The 7500-nt window shown below is 35.0% G+C and overlaps 1 protein-coding gene across 2 annotated transcripts in view; it reads left to right on the top strand.

The window, feature by feature from the left end:
• The window catches only part of LOC137624259 (SET and MYND domain-containing protein 4-like), a 16510-nt gene extending 15067 nt beyond the window's left edge, over positions 1-1443 (top strand). The window contains exons 4-5 of one of the 2 annotated variants that reach the window (XR_011040700.1): positions 1-729; positions 898-1443. The exon at positions 1-729 is cut by the window's left edge and continues 1016 nt beyond it. The gene's annotated coding sequence lies outside the window, so the exon portion shown is untranslated. The other variant, XM_068354787.1, reaches the window with a different exon arrangement.
• Positions 1444-7500: the final 6057 nt, after the last annotated feature.

The following is a 7500-nucleotide window of genomic DNA, read 5'->3' as shown; positions in this document are numbered from 1 at the left end:
CAAAATTCAAGTAATAAACCTAACTGCTTATTAAACCCAATGGCGAGGTTTTTTTTTATGCAATATTCAAGTAATAAACCTAACTGCCCAATCAAACCTAAGAATCTAATGTATTAAAACAAAAAATGCGAGATCTCTATGCAATAATTTAGTGGTAAAGACAGACTAACTCGGACTTGTATTCTGTTTTTCGCTTTTAAACTCATTAGAATTGCGTATCAATCCATAGGTCGATTCAATAAAAGTCTTTTCCCCATATGCAATGCGTGTTTCATCGTAGTTTCATCGTGGGTATACAAAGTTTCTTATATATTTAATTTACAGAAATCGTAGACATACATTGAAAGGTGACATTTTTGAAGTTCAAATGGTTAGACTAAAAATCACTCAAAAAAATTTCACCGTAATGCTATGTTAAATCTACATTTCTTCCATATTAGGAACATTGATGTAATGCCGAAAGTTATTAGAAATAACCGTTTAGTGTTTAGGAGTGTGTCTACTGACATGTAATTCAGCCTGACGAAAACTCTATAGACAAAACTTGCGTCATAATAGCTGGACGTGCAACTGATTGTGTGTGTATTCAGTAGTTTGTTCAGAAATCCGGTGTGTGATGCTGTTGCTTCTACAAAGGGATATATTATAAGTATATTTTTCTAATATGAACTATATAAAGCAAATGCTTCCTTTATCACTAGATAGAAAAACATTTTATAATCGCTGGAGGTGCAGCTGTCCAGAAAAGTGTTCAGTAGTTTGTTCAGAAATCCAGTGTGATGTCATTGCTTCTTCAAAGGGATATATTATAAGTATATTTTTTCTGATATGAACTAAAGTCTAAAGTAAATGCTTCCTTTATCACTAGATGGAAATTTTTTTTTATAATCGCTGGAGTTGCAGCTGTCCAGAAAAGTGTTCAGTAGTTTGTTCAGAAATCCAGTGTGTGATGTCATTGGTTCTTCAAAGGGATATAAGTACATTTTATCTAATATGAACTATATAAAGTCCATGCATCTATTCTCTCGCTGATTACCAGTGAGATTTGGACAGCCTTTCGTCGGCACTCAGATTTGTACATTTATGAATGAAGTACTTTACATTTTTCTTTAAAGCATTATTGCTATTTTTTTATCAAATATGTTTAGTTAAGAGTATCAATTATCATTACGGGTATTTTTCTTTTTCATGTTGTAATGGCTGTTTTTAATTTTTTTTTTTGTCTTGACTTTTTTCCTCTATTATTGGTTTTATTAGTACTACTAAACATCAATAACTATTGTCTCTATAATTAATGTAGATTGTTATTACTGTCTATTGAGTTTGTAGCTTATTGCAGTAATTATATATTGATAGAAATATTTCGCTGATTTTGAGAGAGTTTTAAAGAAAATATAAACTAGAAACTTAATTTCATAATAAAGTAATTTTGTTAAAACTTAACATGAAGTTGTTTCATTTTGAAAACCAGAGTCAGTGCTTTACAAAATCCTTATTGAGGATAGGTCACGATGGTGTCAAGTCTTAAATTTTAGGAACTCGTAGACTTCTGGCTTTGCAAGATCAAAGCAGTGAGACTTTGTTGTCAATGAATTCTCTTGATATTGGGGCAGAGAGGTTTACATGTGTAGCCAGAAACTGAAAGAAATTTAGTTTTATAAAACTGTAGTTATCAGAGATTTTTTTCAATCTTATATATTGTGGTATTGATAATCTATAGTTGTAACATGAAGAGTATTAACAATCATAAGTTCAAAAAATTCCTATCTTTTGAAAAGTTTTTTTTTTTTTTTCAAAATTCGCCATCAAATAATTATTTAATCAATTAAATAGGCGTTTTTTTAGTTGCCCATTCCGAGGGATTTGCGCGAAAAGTTCCTTTTAGTTTCTTACCAATATTCATCGAAATGGGGACAAGTTAATGGCAACGAATTTTTAGATATCTGGAGAGATCGGACCATGAACTGGAGAGGCAACCAGTTTAAAGGCCACTCGTATTGAATGGCAGAGGCAAGGGACAATGGCATTGCCCTATCAAGCAGGACAAAACCCTAGAGATTGACCATATTACAAATGATCAGCACCCAAGCTCCCTCTCCCCCCAGCTCGGACTAAGGAGGCCAGGCAAAGGCTGCTGATGACTTAGCAGATACTCATAGATTCCCCTGTCCGTAGCTCACAAGGATAGTGAGGTTGCAGCGACCAAAGAAACTAACAAGTTTGAGCGGGACAAGAACCCCAGTCTGGTAATCATCAGGCAAGGACGCTACCACCAGGCCATCACAGCCCTATGATCATTATGTATTTGTTTTTGTAGTTCTGAATTGTGATATTGAATGCCCTAAACATGAGCAATGTTGCCCAATGAGGAAAATTGGGAAGGGGCTAGACATAGGACTCGTAAGATGACTAGAAAATTAAAGGAATAGCTTGATATAAGAGGCGGCAGACCACCTTGCTGTGGAATTCGAATGACATAGCAAGTTAGGTTTCTTCCGAGGAACGAAATGTTGGAAGGAAGTCAGGACTAGAAAATTAGCTATGATATAAGAGGGGGCAGGCCGCCTTGCTGTGGAGTTTAGATGACAGCAAGTCTGTTTTCTTCCGGGGAACGAAATATATTGAAGGAAAAGGCTGGACTACAATTTAACTAGAATGAGGGGCAGACCCCCTTGCTGTGGAATTATAATGATATTGCAAGTCTGTTTTCTTCCTAGGAACGGAATGTTGGAAGGAAAGGTCTGGACTAGATAATTAGCTAGACATAAGAGGGGGCAGACCACCTTGCGGTGGAATTTCAATGACATTGCAAGTCTGTTTTCTCCTGAGGACCGAAATGTTAGAAGTGAGAAAAGAGTACTGGTTGTGAAGAGAAGAGGGAAGAAGACACTTAAAAAGGAATAAAAGATGAAGAGGATAGAAAGAAGATTTAGAAAGAAGCCAACAAAGGTCTTTGGTTGAGAGAAAAAAAAACTCGCCAACACACTCGGGAGCTTTGAGATCAAAGGGAAAGCCCGCGGCCAGTCAGCTTTACCGCCACTCCAGTCTCTCTCTCTCTCTCTCTCTCTCTCTCTCTCTCTCTCTCTCTCTCTCTCTCTCTCTCTCTCTCTCTCTCTCCAGGCTTATCTATACATCATTTCGTCTAACGATTTTTTCTCCCATGATCAGGCTTGTGAAATAAGTCTTAAAACAATTTTCTCTCTCTCTCTCTCTCTCTCTCTCTCTCTCTCTCTCTCTCTCTCTCTCTCTCTCTCTCTCTCTCTCTCTCTCTCTCAAAACGTTCATGAATAATCTTGAAATTAATTTTACATTACTCTAAACCTGGTAGAACGCTGCGCCTTGCATTATATCTGAAAACTCTTAGGCAATACCTCTGAAAAAATTTTTTTTTTTTTTCTCTCTCTCTCTCTCTCTCTCTCTCTCTCTCTCTCTCTCTCTCTCTCTCTCTCTCTCTCTCTCTTACCTGGCACTCTTGGGTGCTCGATAGGATTTTGTTTTTCTCGTGCCGCCTTTGACCCAGTCACTTCAATGTCTTACAACGCATGAGGCATAAGTCGTCTTGCATATGTCCTAGCTAATTAGCGTGTATTTGAATATCTACTTTTCCCCCTCCTCCCTTCTTCTTCTTCTTCTTCTTCTTCTTCATGATGTTGTTGCTGTTGTTGTTCCACTACTTGTTCTCCTCCGTCTAGTTCTCCTCCTCCTCTTCCTCCTCCTCTTCCTTCTACTTCTTCACAACGAGAGAGAGGGGGGGGGGGAGGTTGGAGGTAACGTAACTGCAGTGTCTCCATACTTTACCGTATGACAAACTTGTGCCGTATGTTAGATGAATATACAGTCATTCTCATAACTCTTATTATGATGCTCGAAAACAAAATATGGACGTAATGCTAAACGTCTGTAATTAATGTCCATTATAAATTCTCTTATGACTGAGAATATTATATTCTACGAAAATTTTCATTATTAATGACACTTCGCATTCAACCATTCATGTAAGCATGTCTTAAAAATAAGCTACCAAAATTTTGTAATTTTTTTTTTCAGGAATACAGGTAAGTTTTAAATTTTGCAATCATTACTGGCTGATATTAATCAATGAATATAACCCAAAATATTAAGAGAACCCTGATGTTAAATTCTGCGTCATAGATTCTGAGATTCGAAAAGTATAATTATATTTTGCTTGTGTTTTGTTTTCATTTTGTTTGTAATTTATTTCAATGATAGTTATTATACCATGTAAGGTATTGATAAGTAAAAAAAAAAAAAAAGTCACTTTGAGGGTTAAATTATGTTCGATACCCTTTAGGGAAAACTGACACAACATTGTCAGTTTCGTAAACATGAGGTTCATCAGCAACGCGTTGAAGACAAACTACAGAAACTCTTCTCTTGGACCTTAGAGCCCTTCATCTCCATCTCTTTTCACACCCTTTACTCGGTGATTTCTAGGTTCTTCTTTCATCGTGCTTAACGTTTACTCCATTTATTTAAACACCATTTATTCGGTGGTTTCTTGCCCATCCTTTCCTCATGCATAACGTTTACGAGCTTTGTAGTCTCTCCACTCATCTCTGCTGTTGTCCACTCTTTCCACATGACCAAACCACCCAATATTATTATTTCTTAACCTTGCATTTATTATCTATTCTTCACTTTCAAAATGGAGAGGCGACTCGAAAATCCCAGGATATGGTCCCACTTAGATTTTGGAAACACCCTTCTACCTTCCTTGGCTGGTATTTTATCATACTGCCATCCATTATAGTTACTCCGTATTAACATTCTCTGCTCTATCTTAACTAGACTACATTTACTCTCATAACTCGTAATCTAACTTGCTCACTTTTACTCTCACTTTTCCCTTACAAATACTATCACTTTCGTTCGTCTTTGCTATCCACCGTCAATAGTATATCATCTGTAAATAATATTTCCTCCTCGTTCACAAATAATATACTTAACCCACAATTCATATTTACATCGTCTTCTCTAAGAGTTTTGTGTCACAGCCCTGATAATAATACAAGTAAATAACAAAAAACAAGTCCTTGTCTGACCCATTTTCAAACATACACCTTTTAAAATGTTTAACTTTTCTTTTGCAACAATAAATCCTTCCACGTCTGTCTTTAGTGGCACCCTATATTTCATCCACCTACTTCTCCATCGTAAGCCTCAACACTACACAGTATTATAGAAGTTTTATTAAAACTGTGACCAGATTGTGGGATGATCTTCCTAATCAGGCAGTTGAATCGCTGGACCTTTAAGCCTGCCTGACACTTGCGCGCATTTTTGCCACGCTCTGGGTTTTTTCCCGCACTGTTCATGACCAGTTCACGACACGTTCACGCCATGGCACGAATTGGCACGCCTAGTTCACGACAAGTTCACGACACGTTCACTCATCTTTCCGTATCATTCCGCATCGTTCACGCATCGTTCACGCCAGTTCACGAATTGGCCACTCCATATAAAAACGGGGCTTCTCCAACCCGAGAACATTCTTGGATTGGCTTCGGAAGAGACAACAAAGCTTTCTGTCAGACACCCCATTGCATTGAGGAGAAGATACCTATACCTGGCAGCTGCTGTAGAATTTGTTGGAGTGCATCAGAAAAGGCTGGCAAAGGAAAAAGAGAAACAAAAAAACAAGAAAGCATTTGATTTACATATAAATAGCAGACATAAAATATGTTCAAGTATTAAGAAAGCATTTTATTTTAACGTTAAAAGCAGCAAACATGAAAAGTTTTTAGGCTGTTGATTTTAAGGTAATAGAGAAAAAAAAGTGTGTTGAAATAAGAAATCATTTTATTTTTACATTAAAACAGCAAACAGAAAAAATTTGTTTTGCTCTTCATTTTAAGGTAATAAAGAAGAATAAGTATGTTGATGAAATAAAACATCATTTTATTTTTACATTCAAACCGCAAACTTAAAAATTTCTTGGGTTTATTTTTCAGTTCATTTTTATTTAAAACAAAAGTTTTGGCTCTTGATTGGTAATAGAGGAAAATAAGTGTGTGCATGAAATAAGACATCATTATATTTTTACATTCAAACAGCAAATAAAAAAAATTATTTGGTTTATATTTTTCTTTCCTTTTCATTAATTTTTTCGTTTCCTTTTTGTCTCTTCATTATAAAGTTATAGAAATAGTTTGAAATAAGATATAATTTTTTTTTCACATTAAAACAGCAAATATAAAAATTTATTAGGTTTATTTTTTTCCTTTTCATTAATTTTTTCGTTTCCTTTTTGTCTCTTCATTATAAAGTTATAGAAATAGTTTGAAATAAGATATCATTTTTTTTCACATTAAAACAGCAAATATAAAAATTTATTAGGTTTATTTTTCTTTCCTTTTCATTAATTTTTTCGTTTCCTTTTTGTTTCTCTTCATTATAAAGTTATAGAAATAGTTTGAAATCAGATATAATTTTTTTTCACATTAAAACAGCAAATATAAAAATTAATTAGGTTTATTTTTCTTTCCTTTTCATTAATTTTTTTCGTTTAATTTTTGTTTCTCTTCATTATAAAGTTATAGAAATAGTTTGAAATAAGATATCATTTTTTTTTCACATTAAAACAGCAAATCTAAGTATTTATTAGGTTTATTTTTCTTTCCTTTTCATTAATTTTTCGTTTCCTTTTTGTTTCTCTTCATTATAAATTTCACGCCACTTCCCGCATCGTTCACGCCAGTTCACTCCAGTTTGCGCATCGTTCACGACTATTTTTGGCGTGCCAATGCGTGCCACAAACTTTAAACATTTCAAAGTTCTGGGCACGCATGCCACTCATCGTTCCCGCACTGTTCACGACATTTTCACGACTCGTTCACGCGAGTTCGCGCATCAATGCGTACCAGTGCGTGCCACGAATGCGTGCAAGTGTCAGGTACACTTTAGAAATTCAAACTTGCAACGAATATTTTGGTTGCACATGTTGAAATAAGGTTTTCTTCAAAAAATTTTATGTATATGACAGATCTGTTTTATCACTCACTGATTTTAAGATATTTGATAATCTTGAATCATCACTTTTCATATAATTTATTTTCCCTGTTGATGGACTTGGGCTTGTAGCATTCTGATTTTCCACATAGGGTTGAAGCTTGGCTAATACTACTAGTAATAATATTATTATTATTATTACTAGCCAAACTACAACCCTAGTTGGAAGAGCAAGATGCTATAAGCACAAGGGCTCCAACTGGGAAAAATAGCCCAGTGAGGAAAGGAAATAAGCAAATAAATAAATGGTGAGAATAAATTAACATATCTGTTTTGACGCTGTTACTGTTTTTAGAATATGTCCAATATAAACTATTAACAATGTCAAAAACAGATATGTCATATATAAATAATAAATAGACTCCTGTCAGCCTGGTCAACAAAAACATTTGCTCCCACTTTGAACTTAAAGTTCTACCGATTCAACTACCCGATTAGGAAGATCGTTCCACAACTTGGTCACAGCTGGAA

This window comes from Palaemon carinicauda, chromosome 31, assembly GCF_036898095.1.
Source record: "Palaemon carinicauda isolate YSFRI2023 chromosome 31, ASM3689809v2, whole genome shotgun sequence".
In the NCBI taxonomy this organism is placed as follows: Eukaryota; Metazoa; Arthropoda; class Malacostraca; order Decapoda; family Palaemonidae; genus Palaemon; species Palaemon carinicauda.
Note: the sequence above shows the minus strand (reverse complement) of the source record. Positions and strands in the feature narration are given on the sequence as shown.